This window comes from Hyperoodon ampullatus (assembly GCF_949752795.1).
Source record: "Hyperoodon ampullatus genome assembly, chromosome: 13".
Classification (NCBI taxonomy): Eukaryota; Metazoa; Chordata; class Mammalia; order Artiodactyla; family Ziphiidae; genus Hyperoodon; species Hyperoodon ampullatus.
Window position 1 is genome coordinate 79616366 of NC_136926.1, and position 15855 is coordinate 79632220.

Sequence of the window (15855 nt, forward strand, 5' to 3'; positions counted from 1 at the left end):
AATTACAGTGCTTGGGTAAAATGACTGAATGTTTATAATACGTAAAATGGAGATGAAAGGTATCTTTTAGTATGTAAATACTGAGACAAAAAACTCAAGCTACTGACTTTTCCATTTAAAATTTTCCATTTACCTGATACTGATCATAACAGCTCTCCATGATATGACTGGTAATTCTCACCCTTATATAAAACTGAATAACTTTGCAATTTCCACATCTATATAGTGCCTCTGTATAACCAGATTGGATTTGTTTGTTTGGGATTAATGAAGAAAAATAATTTTGTCTAGTCTACAAGCCATAATCAGCAGAAAAATCATAGAATCTCTTTCTGTTAGGAGTTTTTCATATGATCTTGTTTTGAATTTTCTCCACATATTTTTGATAGTCCCTGACAGGTTTTCTTAGGTCTTTGGCTCTTGTTAGGAAGAGTTATTAAAAACACTTAATTAAGAAAGAACACATTGTCATAAACGGGGATCCTGTGGTCCCTCTGTAATTCCTTCAAGCAGATGTATTCTTTGTTATAAGTTTACTTAATGAAAGTCATGAAGAAATTCAGCTGAGGTGAAAATTAAAGATGAATTTCACCCTTATGTTAAATATTTGAAATTCTTATGTCTGTTACTTAGAAATAGCTAAAACATATATTTTGATAGTTAGTGAATAATGAAAACATTTGGAACAAGTACAGTTTTCTTTATGAGAATATATTTTGTATACCTTTGTAAAGCTATCACTAACAGTGATATGAATTATGCTTAAAATGTTGGGTAAATAACATCTATGTTAACTTTATATTATGGTATCTTCATACATCTAAACAGAGTATAATGAACACCTATATACCATTACTTAGGTTCAAAATTATCAAAACACGGTCATATTGTTTAATCTATATACATATCCACTTCCTGATATTAAAACAAATTTCAAATGTCGTTATCATTTTTTTTTTTTTGCGGTACGCGGGCCTCTCACTGTTGTGGCCTCTCCCGTTGTGGAGCACAGGCTCCGGACGTGCAGGCTCAGCGGCCATGGCTCACGGGCCCAGCCGCTCTGCGACATGTGGGATCTTCCCAGACCGGGGCACGAATCCTTACCCCTGCATCGGCAGGCGGACTCTCAACAATTGTGCCACCAGGGAGGCCCAACACTCTTCTTACAATTCATTGGATTTAATTGATTTTTCATTTTTATGACTAGAACTAATCAAAGTTGCATTACGCACACACACACACAAATGGTATCTAAACAAATAGAACATTGTGTTTATTTCCAGGCTCCAGCTCTATGTGTGTGTGTGTGTGTGTGTGTGTCTGCGTGTCTGCGTGTGTGTATGTGTGTATGGAATTTATACAGGGTGAAAACTAAAGTGTAATTCATGCAGATAAACCACTGAAATATTGATTAGAAAATATAACATATATTCCAGGTTTCCTTTATTATCTAATCCTAATGAATTCACAGCTTTCAGATAGTATATAACTAACAAAAAATGATTTTCAATGTTAAGAAAAACTAAAAGACAAATTTAGAAAAGTAAACATTTTAAACAATTGATGAATAAGGTACACTTTTGAAGATTTCATGAACCATGAAATAAATCATAGCAGTTTTACAAAACCATCAGTTAACATATATTTTGAGTCAAAAATTCCACAATCTTAGAATGATGTAAAGTTATTGTTTTAGGCATTTTTCACCTAAAACGTTGTTTTGCATGATTATAAAATATAATCAGTTAATTATTTTCATCACATAAATAATATCTGTCGAATTGAACATATATATCGCTATAAAGACAAGACAAAGGAAAAAAATATTTTTCTTCTTACGAACAATATATTCTACTCTCCAAAAAATTTGTTACAGTTATATATTTTGTCCTCAATTTCCATTATAAAGATATTATTTTGGTTTTCACTTGTTGAAAATCTTTTTAGCCACTTTTATTATAGTATTATAAATAAAGACAGTTGTACTCTATTTGACAATTTTTGCTCATGTTGTATTAGTAGCTGAATAAAGCCTAGTCAAATATATCCAAAAAATGTTCCTTTCTCCAATTATCAATTGTGTTCAGTACATCTTCTTTACAACTACAATATCTATAAATTTATTCTACCATCAAAAGCAATACTTCGTAAGCACCACTTCTAAATGGTGTGGAAAATATGATTCTGTAATTGAAAAAATCATAATATAAACATGACTTTTTTAAAAGCCCAAATCATAGTGAATGAAAAAAAAAGTTTAAAGTCATATACCCTGTATTTTGCTTGTGTGTGTGTGTCTGTGTGTGTATGTGTGTGTATAGAATCAATGAAAAATTTTAAAATTCATAAAGTATTATCACAGAATCATATAGTATCAGATTCAGAGGAACTGGGTGAAATATTAAAAGCATTTCAGCAAAAACACTTTTTTGACAATAGTAGTAATAATTATTAGTTTAAACTCTGAACACGTGACAATACTGTTATTATTTTACGTTGGAGCTGATTACATTTTTTCTACTTTAAAATTTTTACTATGCATGAAGAGAATTCCTTGATCCTTAAATGTATAAAGTAAACTATACCTTGGTTAGTTCCATCCCTCTATTTGTGGGAAATGATTTACACATCTTAGTCTACTCTGGATAAAATGTAGATTTTCCACTCCATAGTTTCTGATTCACCAGTTAAGTATTTTTAACAAGCACTATAGGTAATTCTAAGGCAAATAGTCTGAGGACACTACCATCATCATCATCATCATCATCATCATCATCATCATCATCTTGTCTAACAAGTATTGAGTGCTTACTCCATGATTATAACTATACAAAGAGTATGTCATTTTTTAGTTAATTTGTCTTATAACAATTCTATGGTATATTTTCTTTTAATGTTGCTATTTTATAAATGCAGACAATGAACATATGTAGGTTAACTAGCTTTGCTTAGCCATGTAATCATTGGTGGGATTGGAGTTAAATCTAGAGAGAGCTTATTTCTTTCTGAGTGGGTACATTTAACCAATGTGGTTGCAGGATTCTGGAATATGGATGCTATTTTGGAAATGAAATATGTGTGCAGATATTGGCCAAGGTTTATTTTTAGAGCAGTGGTTTCTGAACTTTCATATTTTATACTCCTATCAGAAAAAAATGCTGAAGGTGGGCTCCAATATTTGTTGTATATTTATATACTAATCATTTACTTCTACAACTTTCACCACTATATAGATATTTTATAAATCACGTTGAAAATTGAAATGCAAAAGAATGAGATAAAACATCAATACAAATAGAATTTCTTACATTTTCCCACAGCTCAGTTGATGGTATTGTGTATGCCCTATGTTACATAAACACCTATTTGGAGACTGTTCTGCAAGGTAGAGGAGCACCACATGGCCATGTTGGATGTTCCAAATCCACATCCCCCACTTTATCCTGCTTCCCTTCTCTTCAAGAGAATAATCTGCTCTGGTTCTCAGACTGACTTTTACCGTAAAGCCCTGATCATGTAGTAGTAACTTTCTGGTTGCCAAATTATATCTAGAATGGATGGTTATTATAAATAATAAAGGTTGAGAATACATAATAGTAGATAAAGGGCTTCCATGGTGGCACAGTGGTTGAGAGTCCACCTGCCGATGCAGGGGACACGGGTTCGTGCCCCGGTTCGGGAAGATCCCACATGCCGTGGAGCGGCTAGGCCCGTAAGCCATGGCCGCTGAGCCTGTGCGTCCGGAGCCTGTGCTCCGCAACGGGAGAGGCCACAGCAGTGAGAGGCCTGCGTACCGCAAAAAAAAAAAAAAAAAAAAAAAAAAAAAAATATATATATATATATATATATATATATATATGCAGTAGATAAAGGTATGACATGAAGTAAAGAATTAAATCAAATAAACCATATAGTATCCATCTGGTTGTTTTTCTTAATTATATTACTTATTTAAGTCTTCATTTAATATTAAATTAATGCTAACCATTAAGGAAATCTGTATAAAATGTAAAGATTTGTACATATATAGATACAAGAGTTGCATGGTACTAATCAGGGTGCTTAAACACTCTCAGATTGAGTTACTCCAATTGCAAAATGAGATAACATACCTGACTTCTATGTATGTTGTGATAAGTCATTTAAAAAGAACTGGAACTGCACCTGGAACATATTAAATGTGCAATAAAAGTAGTTATTATTATGCCATAAACATGGCATTTATTTAAATGTTTATAAACACAGATTTCTTTGTAACCCTCTAATTAATTCATCCTTAGGGTGCATAAGAGAATCACTAGTAAGTCCCTATTACCACAGGAATAAAAAATCAAAGGAGTAACTGTCAACATTAATGTTGTTTAAATCATAGAGGAAAGAACTCCTTTCAAGACAGGGCAACAAAAAATAGGAAATATTTGCTGCAGACTGTATACAAATGATTTCAGGTTTATACACCCAAAGCTAATGTATGCAGTTTCTATTATGTGAAAAGTCAGGTTTTGAAGTAGAAACGTACTATAAATAGTGACAAGACCTAAGACACTTCAGAGATAGAATCAGAAGGCTAAAACCATCACCTTGTAGTGTCATTGTCACATCTAAATATAGATTTAGAAAAGTTGATTCCATGAACTTGTAAACTGAAATCTATCTACTTGCCTATCAACTTTCTTTAATAAAGAAACATATATCCTCAAGTACAAAGCTGTAATGATAGTTGGGGTATCTAAATCAACCACCTGAGTCATTGCCAAAAAAAAATCTAGTGAAGTCCAATTTCATGACTGGTTTTTTAAAAGATAAATTTGAGAAAATCTCTTAGGAAGTAGAATAACAATGCATAGATCTAGAAACTTGGATAGAAAAGATCAGGAAATTAGAAGGTTAATTCAAAAGGCACAGCATCCACAAATAAATCTCAAATTAAATGGAGGGGAAATACTATTACAGGATAAATGTCCATTTACTGTCTTCACGGTCTCTCATTCAGTCTACAGAAAAATGCAGTCTGGCTTTTTCCACCCTTACTACTGTACAATGCAACCAATCCATTGAGGTCAAAAGGGATCCCCTTTATTTGTTTCTATAAATTTAATAAATACTTTTATTTATTTTTTTAAAATTAACTTCACAGTGGCATGGCACATTGTTGCCTGCACCATAACCACACATCATTTTCAAAAATCTCCCTTTTTTGGTTTGCAATACACCATACACGTTTGTGGTTCTCTTTTTTCTGAGGAATCTCTGTTTCATTTTACTGTCCTATTTCTTAAATTATGGAGTTCGATTCTTAAGGAATTTTTTGTTCATTCGATTCATGTTTATCTCCTGGTTTTACAGCTTCAATTAATATTTATATCCTGAAGCATCACAAAGCAATCTCAATAGTCCATATATATCACTTCCCTGATCTACAAACCTATTTTCCAAGAGGTATTTCAATGTCCATGTCTCACACAGAAATAATTATCTTTTATCCCCCATTCCACATCATCACTATGTTGTTTCTTTCACTGAATGAAACCAGGGTCCACTCAGAAACTCTCAGTTGAATAAAAATTCCCCTTTAATGTTTTCTTCACTTTACCTCTCATATACATTCAGGCTTCATCTATAGTCAAATCTACCTCTTAAGTCTTTCAAAGATATGCACTAATCTCCTACAACCTCTAACTTCCTAATCCATAATTTCTTGTTATTAGTTGCTTCTCATACCAGCAAAATAAATTGGAATGATATTTTGAAATTAGAAAATATCTTTCAGGAGTGTTAAAGATTTCAGACCATTTAATCTACTAAACTCAGGTCTGAAACTCTATCCTACAGAAATAAACTGACATTTAGAAAATTCTGGTGCAATGCATTTGTTTATTGTGTGAAGAAATTGGAAACCTAATTGTTGAAGATAGTTGAGTAATTTTTGACATCTACACTCAGTCAAATATTTAAAGAGGTTGGACAGAATTATGACAATGACAGTGTATAGTTTTGTAGTAGAAAAACTATATGCTATCAGGAAAGTAGAGTTTAATAGTGAGTTGTATTTAATTAGAAAAATCAGTATTCACAAATGAGCATGAAAAATAGATATCTTTCCTAAAGTGCCACTAAAAGAGACCATAACAATATCAGCAAAAATTTACCTATTACCAGCACTAATATGCACCCTAAGTGTCCAGATTTTGTTTCTTACACCACTCATTAATTAAAAACAAAAACTGGTGCATCTTGATGAATAGCTCAAGAGAAGTTTTACAAGTGATTCTCAACACTTAGAAAAGAGTGGATTGAAGAGTGACTAAAGGTCAAAAATTGAGTCCCAAGAGTAGATGTGTCTCTCAGAGTTGTTGCAAATAGAGGGAAAGCAGAGATATGTCTCTGCCCTAGGGGGCTTCGAGTTAATGAAGAATTTTTTTTCATTTACTATACTTTTAATATCCTTTCTGAATTTTAACAATATATTTAAACACAGTTCACATAACTGGTCAATTAGAGAAGAGCACATTTGTTACATTTTGAATACAAATTTGTGCTAAATACATTTTGAAAAGTTTTGAATTTACATTCCACAGCTGGCCTAGCCACGTATGAAGAATTTTTTAAGATAGAAATTACAGTGTTTGAGAGCCCATTTGTAGGAGAGTTAAATGAGCAATAATAAGCAAAGATGCTGCAAAGAAAAAAAATAAACCAAGCACCAAAGTAACCACTCAATAAATTCTGTTTATTATTAAGAATGATAATATATAAGTAAATAATAATAATGTAATTACCACTATTTATGCTTCGCTATGACATTAGAGTTAAAAAATAAATTCAGGAACTTCAAATGATTTCTCAGAATATTCCATGTGTTAAGATAACACTTACTCAAATCAACTTCAAAACTGAAAAAAAAAGTTTATAAAGAGTTTGCTCTTACAATATTTACTCACCAAAAGTTGGATTAAAATTATAAGAAATTTTGGGTCCTAATATGGAATGTCCATTTCAAAGGACATGTTTTTAAAGGAAGTGAGAATATATCACTATTTTAGTACAAAATATGTTTAAACAAACATTCTTTCAAGATAAGTAATAGATGTTTTTAAATATATAAAACAGTAAATGTACCTCCAAGAGATGGGATGGGTTAAAAATACATAGACTTAAGGAAGGAAAATCATCATGAATATAGTTCATTTGAGACACAAAATTGATTTAAAAAGTAAGGTAGGATATCGTATTTAAATTTTTTATTCCTTTGTAATTGATACCAGGGAAGATAAAGATGCATTCTTTTAGTGCTTAATGTAGAAGCATTCAGTATAACTTTTTTTTTTAAAGATTTTTTTATGTGGGCCATTTTTAAAGTCTTTATTGAATTTGTTACAATATTGCTTCTGTTTTGGTTTTTTGGCTGCAAGATATGTGGGATCTTAGCTCCCCAAACAGGCATTGAACCCACAGCCCCTGCATTGGAAGGCAAAGTCTTAACTACTGGACTGCCAGGGAAGTCCCTCATTCAGTATAATATTAATGTAGAAGCTGAATGACTGAATTATTGAAGGAATAAGTGTCTCTGTTTTTCCTAAAAATTTAAGTTATGTGGACTATGAGACACTCCAACTTGTCAATGGGTAGAGAGAGTTCATATATTCTGTGGAAAGGGATGATGTTCTTACATGAAATAATTCCTTATATAATTTTTTTTAAATCTGGAAACCCTTATAATTATTTTGTTTTGTAATATGTAGAAAGGAGCTAATTAATATCTTACTAAGATTTGTAATATTTAACTCATATACATATAGCCTTAAACATGTATTGCTTGTCCTTTTTTCCCTACAAAACAAAAGCTTAGTGGTATCATTATAATACAGTGTCACATACCTCATGAAAATTATTCTTATGAGTTAAGAACTGTGTGTTTTAAACGTTGGTTTAAAAAATTCCTATGTATATATGTAATATACATATATGCACACATATATACACACACAATGACAGGACTGTTTCATACCTATAAAATAATTTAAATTTGCAGCAACATGGATGGACTTGGAGGACATTATGCTAAGTGAAATAAGTCAGGCAGACAAAGACAATTACTGTATGATATCACTTCTATGTGAAATCTAAAAAATATACACAACTAGTGAAGTTAACAAAAAAGAAGCAGACTCACAGATATAGAGAACAAACCAGTAGTTACCACTGGGGAGAGGGAAGGGGGGAGGGAAAATATAAGGGCAGGAGATTAAAAGGTACAAACTATTAGGCATAAAATAAGCTCTAAGGATATACTGTACAACATGGGGAATATAGCCAATATTTTATAATACTATAAATGGAGTATAACCTTTAAAAGTTGTGAATCGCTATATTGTACACCTGTAACTTATGTAATATTGCACAGAAATTATACTTTAATTTAAAAAAACAGTTTAAACTTCTTATAAGTGACTTTATTAAATCTACACTCTAACATGGCACAGTATTTTAACAAATAATTTGTGTGGGCTTAAAATTATTAAATGAATATATATGTAAATTTGAAATTTGACCATAGATAAATATATAGACACACATATGTGTGTATATGTATATATGTGTATGCATGTATAGAAACACATATGCTTATTTATTATTAACCAATAAATTTGGAGTCAAATTCTGATATGCCTATAGAATTGGCATAGTCAGTAGACATTGGTTAAGGACAGAAAATAACCAAAGAGAAACCAATGTTTTAAGAAGCCCCAAGACAAAAGTCCAAATTAGAAGAAGGGGATTTACATCCAATTAAAAAATTACAGCGTGGCCCTTTTATTTTTCATCTAACACTTTGGGGAAAGAGTTATATTTTGCTTCAGTAATTCAAGAGCAACTCCAAGAACTGTCAAGAAGTATTTGCTTAATGACAAAAATACCATTAAAATTTCAAACAGAAGATTCATCCCTATCTTTTTCTTTTTATCTTTTTTAGTGTTCTAGTTATAGTTTATATCTGTGTCTGAATTTGGTGGTATTATCTCTTTATCAAAGAGGTCATACAAATACCATATGATATCACTTAAATGTGGCATCTAAAATATGACACAAATGAACTTATCTACAAAACAGAAACAGACTCAAAGATACAGAGAGCAGACTTGTTGCCAAGGGGGAGGATTGGTGGGGGAGGGATGGATTGGGAATTTGGGATTAGCAGATGCAAACTATTATATAGAGAATGGCTAAACAACAAGGTAGTACTGTATAGCACAGAAAACTATATTCAATATCCTGTGATAAACCATAAAGGAAAATAATATGAAAAAGAGTGAATCACTTTGCTGTACAGTACTTCAATAAAATAAATTTTTTTATAAAAGGAGGTCATAGATACTCCACTTGAGATTTTTAAAAATAAAATAGATGGAAAACTCTCGAACACAATTTAGCTTTAATCCAACTTAAAGGCAGAAAAATGGTGGCGTTTTCCGTTCCCATGATTTATGTATAATTTTCTCATTTCCACAGGAACATTTCTAAATTTTGCACTTAGAGAAAATTACCTCGGTTATTTTTAGCCATAACTAATATGCCAAAATTACTCCCACTTTAATATATTACCCTGCTAATTTACAAAATTAATTTATCATGTAAGTTCTTAGAAGGAAGGAACAGATAAAATGTAAATGTACTGATCTTGTATGTTGATAAGTCACTGTTCTATAATAACATTTCAAACTTGACTTCATATGCCAAAGCAGAGTCCCTGAAAAATTATTTTTGCTTTAAGACATTTTTTGTTGATTCTGAATGTCTTTTATTGAGTACTAATTAATGCGACAAATTTCTGACAAAAACATTTCTACTTTACTAATTCTAGAGGCATTTTTAATGTGAGACAAGAGTTGTCTTACTGAATCATATCAGAATATTCAAGAGGGCATGCAACATTTCAAAAAGAAATTGATTTGCTGTAAATTGTGAAAAGGTGGGTTTTAGAGCATTTTAGCTGAATTCTTTTAATTGAGTGGTGGCAACAAAACTCTCTAATGGTATAGATCTTTAAAAAAAGGGTCAAACATGTTTCTGGTCACTATGGAAAAAGTAACTCATTCATTTCTCAAATTTGTGAGCTGTCACCAGCACGGCAAGGAAGAAAGGATTCATATGCTTTATTAAGTTCCATATTTGTTTATGTTTCATCCTTCATCTGTTATGCCAAAGCAAAGGTACAGGTATTCGAAGATCATGGTTATTAAAGAAAGTCATCATGACAACAAAATATAAAAGTTCCATTTTCCCATATTCATCAGCATGGTTCTCACATATTAGGTCAGTAACAATAAATCCCAATCTAAATAAAGGTATATGAAAAGATCAATATGTTCTTTTAAACTGTGTAATACATTTATTCCTATTGCATTAGTACTCAATAACATGTTAAATACTATACTATAACACTTTAAATATAACATAATATTTAAAGGGTACATGTTAAGAGCATGACTGGCAAAAAATTTACTACCAATTTATATTTAGTTACTGATTATTATTTATCAAATTATGTGTACTACATTATGGCAAATTTCTGAAAGATGGGTCAGGTTTCTTAAGAATGCATGGGAGGAATTAGTACACATCATTTTAAAACATCTTCAACTTATGATAATTTAATTGAATTATTTTTTTAAATTTCCTGGAGATAAGTACCTTAGAAATATTTCAAAGGGGGAAACAAAATAAAATAAAAAATATACTTAGGTAATATATGCATTAAGTCTTCTACAAATTGTGTGAAAGCGTGTGTGTGGGTTTAAGCATAAAAGGGCACAAGTAAAGGAAATACTAAAATTGAAACCATAGTACTTCCCTGGAGGTCCAGTGGTTAAGGCTCTGTGCTTCCACTGCAGGGGATATGGGTTCAATCCCTGGTGGGGGAACTAAGATCCTACACGCCATGCAGTACAGCCAAACAAACAAACAAACAAAATTGAAAACGTAGAAGGAAGATATAATTTACAGAATAATCTGATTCATTTCAGTCATTGCTAAACACTGTTGGTAAAGTAGAAAACACATATAAAGAATAAGAGGTCAAATGATTTCTAGATTTCACAAACTGGCTATTTTAAAAGATTAAATAATTCTAGACTGCTAATTTTGTAATATTTATTCTTTTTTGGAAATATTTTTACTGGTTACAAAATTTGGTAAACAGAAATGTTCAGATTATATTGAAATTTAAATATTTTCAAATTAAAAATTATTAGTATATATATTTGCATGCTAGTGATATTTAGACATTTAAAGTATTTAGAATTTGAAATAATATTATATAAATGTATATTATTTTATTACATTACTCCATATTGTAAATACATCCAAAATATAAATATATATTAATATATAAAATTTTATATATTATATATTATAACTATATAAAGTTGCAAATATTTTAAATAAATAATATTTTCTCTGTGGGTATATTAATTAAAAAATAAACTTATAGAGCTAGACTATAAATTTATATAATCTAAAGAAAAGTTTGCCATTCTATTTATGTATCTTTGTTGTTAACCTCTTCAGGTGTTATTTCATATGCTAGTTACTGATTTACTAAATCCCTTTGGCAAATTTACATTGAAATATTTTATTAAAATTGGTAACCCAATTAAAATTATTTATAATGAATTAGAATTGAAACAATAATAAATGCCTTTCACAGTTTGCATTGCTTAATTTATAGTTTTGTGTATTTCATATTTGATGAATTAGCCTTCTTATTTCATGTAATAGATGTAATATATTACAAATTAATATGTGTTTGTATTCATAATATGCTCAATAATTTACTTTTTTTAGTAGTATTTTTGTAACATTCTCAATTATCTAAACTTTTTCACTCTAAGAAATATTGAAAGTCAATAGAAAGTTTGATAGGCAAAAAAACCTGGCAGAGAGGAAGAAAATAAAATAATTATATGTCAACTTTAATAACAGATTGTCCTTCAAAGAAACATATAGTTTTATTGAGATATGTGAAAAGCTCCATACAGAATATCATTTACTAAGAAATAAATAATTTATTACTTTAAAAATAGTTACTCTATAAATAAATATTTTTCTCATATCTTTAAGGCTGATAACTTTATTGCTCATAGCATCTGATAGTAGAGAGATAAATACAAAAAATACTTAAGAAACAAAATCCTGGAGAAAGAAAAAAAAGCAGTAATGCTACATTCCTCCCAAGAAACTTATTTTAAATTTTCTAGATATAAGCAACTTTTATTTTCCTCGATCTGAATTGTAGAGCTGGCAAATTGATTTTTGTTTTAGAGAATGTTCAATGCACATGTCAAGTTTTAAAAGTTTTAGAAATTTTTCCTTATGAAGTGCAAATTAGCAGAGTTTTTCAAGTACTTTTTGGCCCTATTTTCATTGAGTTAACTTATATAATAAATACATGCCTGATTATCACATTCTTACCTGTGTATCTTCAAGTTCAATAAGCTCTGCAGAAACAAATTCAAAATTCACATGAAACACATGAGGAATAGTAGGAGAGTTTGTCCCGATTTTGTTTCACAGACTTCTCATCAAACCTTATATGTGCCGCATTGCTCTGAGTTACAGACGCTTGTGCTTTTAGTACCAAGACCTTCAGTATGTCACTGCTTACTGAATGCTATTTTGGGTTCTCTGAGTAGAGCCATGAACACTGAGCCTTTGTGCAAAATATCATAAGGGCACTCTGATGTCCGTTCATAGTCTGGGATTAAAATGCAGACAGCTCCAGCAAGTAGCATGAGCTGATTTTTTTCACCCTTTTTCCTAACAACAACCAAAAAGAAAATAAAGTACTTATTGGCTTGAGGTGATAAGGAGGGAATTCAACTTATGTAAGAGAATTCTGCAAGTGGAAAGGACATGCCCTCTACTTGGGGATTAGCTGATGAAACAAATGATCAGTTTAAAACGGGCACAGAAGTTACTACAAAGAGAAAAGCTTTTTAACTGTGAGTCTGTGCCTTCTGACTGCTCCTTAATTCAGTCTTTCTATTCAGGAATAAAGTAAAATACAGAAAGAGAGGGTAATATCTAAATTATAATCCTCTTCTTTTCCTTGGTTTATGCATTACCTAAATACAGTTATTGTATTAAATTTATAATTAGAATTTGTTATAGTTATTGTTATTTATTATGAAATACATATTATACTCCATACTGTTTACTCAAGCTGTTTTTAGTTAAAAATCATCTTTTAACCAAATCAGAGAGAGGTTAAAAAACTGTGAACAGTGTCTAACACTATGATTGATGTATATAAAATTTAATATTTTTATGGTTTACATATGCAATTATTGTGAGGAGACAGCTTCAAATTTCAGAAATATACTTGAGTCCTGCAATATGAGGAGTATATACATGTTCACTGTATATGTTATAACAGTGGAAGGAAAGTAGGAAAAAGATTACAACCAACGTTAATGAGAACTAAATAGATTACGTGACGTCTGATTCATGCTTACTCTATTTTTCAATTCATAAAAACCAAATTTCATTTGTTACCATTTGCTAAATAAATAGATGTTAGATACCTCTGTACCATGCGGCAAAACCAAACAAGAATAAGTTAAATAAGTTTTTCCCCACAAGCTATTTTTTAAATTTTAATTGTGGTAAGAACACTTAACATGAGAGTTACCTTCTTGACAAATTGTAAAGTGCATAGTACAGTCTTGTAAACTAGCAGCATAACAGTGTACAGCAGATCTCTAGAACTTTCTCATCTTGTATAACGGAAACTTTATACCCATTGAACAACGGCTCCCCATTTCCACCTGCCCCCAGGCCCCATCAACTGCCATTCTACCCTCTGCTTCTGAGTTTGACAAATTAAGACACCTCATATAAGTGGACTCATGCAATATATCATTCTGTGAATGCCTCATTTCACTTGCATAATGTCCTCTAGATTCATCCATGTTCTAGTGTTTGGGTAAGAATCTAACATTTTATGGGGTATTGTTTCCTGCCTTGATACAGTATCCAGATCCACTCTGAACTGCAATTACACTTTTTCAACCTGATAGCCTGTTTTCGCAAGACGTCCTGAGGGCTTATCTTAAGGCAAAAGAGAACAAGCGTGGATCAGCATTTTCTACACGATTGTTATAATACCACTAAAAGGACAATCAGGACTGTAGAAAATCCACTGAGACAGTATTAAACTTTCTAAAGAAGGTACAGTTTGAAACTATATATTTTATGTAGAATACCATTAACAGCAATTTTTGATTTCTTTAAGGGAAGATCTGTCATAAAACACCTATGTAAAGTGACCAACTAGATTTGATTTTAATCTAGCACAAAGTACTATAAATTACTAAAAAAATGCTTGTCCTCCCTGGGGAAGAGATAGGCGGGAATCCAGCAAGTCTCTACACGTATGCCAAAACCAAGAATGTAGACTTGGCTGGACTGATGGGACTCAAATAAGCTTAGTCATCAAATAAGCTTAGGGATTATTTCTAGTGCATTTTCTTCATATCAGGAGAAAAGTCTTTTTCAGGAGTGGGAGGGAAAAGAAGTAGTGCATGGAACATGACTGTATAAGAATGGAGAGTCTCAGAATTAAGTACAGCACTATCCATAGGAGAGCCAAAGCCATTACACTATGGGTTATTGGAGGTCTCCACACCATAGAACAAACGTAAGGGAGGGTGGACAATTCCTGCAACACAGACGCTGTTTCATAACTACAGAGTAACATTCTAGTAAACAATTGTCAGCTTTCACATGCAATCTTGGGGAATTCTACAAATGTCATCTGCCAGCAGGCTGATGAAAAGAGCATGAAGTTTTAGAAACATTTAAGCCAGGATTGAATTGAGTCCATCTAAATAAGGATTTAAATTAAAATATTACAATTCATCAATGCGCTGATGAGCCATCAGTTTCTTTTTTAAAAGAAGATAATTAAGGAATGTAAATCCATTGACTAGCTGCAGACTGGACCAGCTAATGAAGTTTAGATCTAACAGCAGGCAGAGGACAAAAGCCAAATGTTATAGGTTATAGTTACATAAACACAAATAAGACTCTGACCAACCATCTCTTGAAAATGTAAAGCACACATCATTTTTAAGCATAAAACAAGATGCTTAACAAAATGAAATTTTAAAAAAAAGAAAATCCAATAAAATCACTTTGAGAGAGAGGAATGTTAACCTCCACTGACCATGTGATGAGATGTGAAATACGTGTTATTTAATCAAGAGATGATCATGAGAGAATTTTAGAACATAACGGCTGTTTGCAGACTGAGCTGTACTGTACGAGATGTCCTGACTATTGTTTAAGTTCCCTGAAATATAATTGTACCTCTAAGACATTTCTGCATTTTATGAAATATTTTGCATATATCTATATAAAGAAAAATCCTGTTTAAGTGTTTTGTTTGTCTGTTTTGTGGTATGCGGACCTCTCACTGTTGTGGCCTCTCCCGTTGTGGAGCACAGGCTCCGGACGCACAGGCTCAGTGGCCATGGCTCACGGGCCCAGCCACCACGCGGCATGTGGGATCTTCCCGGACCGGGGCACGAACCCGCGTCCCCTGCATCGGCAGCCAGACTCTCAACCACTGCACCACCAGGGAAGCCCATTAGTAGTGTTTTAATATTAATTAAAGGACAATCTTTCTCCACATCAGGATCTGCAAACTAAGAAGCCAATTGCCCAATACACCCAGCTCTCTGTTTTTATAAACAAAAAAAAATGTTTTATTGAAACACAATCATTCTCATTTGTTTACATATTGTCTGAATTGTCTGTGGCTGTTTTCATACTCTAAGGGCAGAGTTGAGTAGT

At 31.8% G+C, this 15855-nt stretch overlaps 1 protein-coding gene across 1 annotated transcript in view; it reads right to left on the reverse strand.

Annotated features, from left to right (window-relative positions):
- CDH19 (cadherin 19) overlaps window positions 1-4157 on the reverse strand; it is a gene marked incomplete at its 3' end in the record, with an annotated part of 59590 nt that extends 55433 nt beyond the window's left edge. The window contains exon 1 of the mRNA XM_079718276.1: window positions 4113-4157. The remainder of the gene's footprint in view (window positions 1-4112) is intronic.
- Window positions 4158-15855: the final 11698 nt, after the last annotated feature.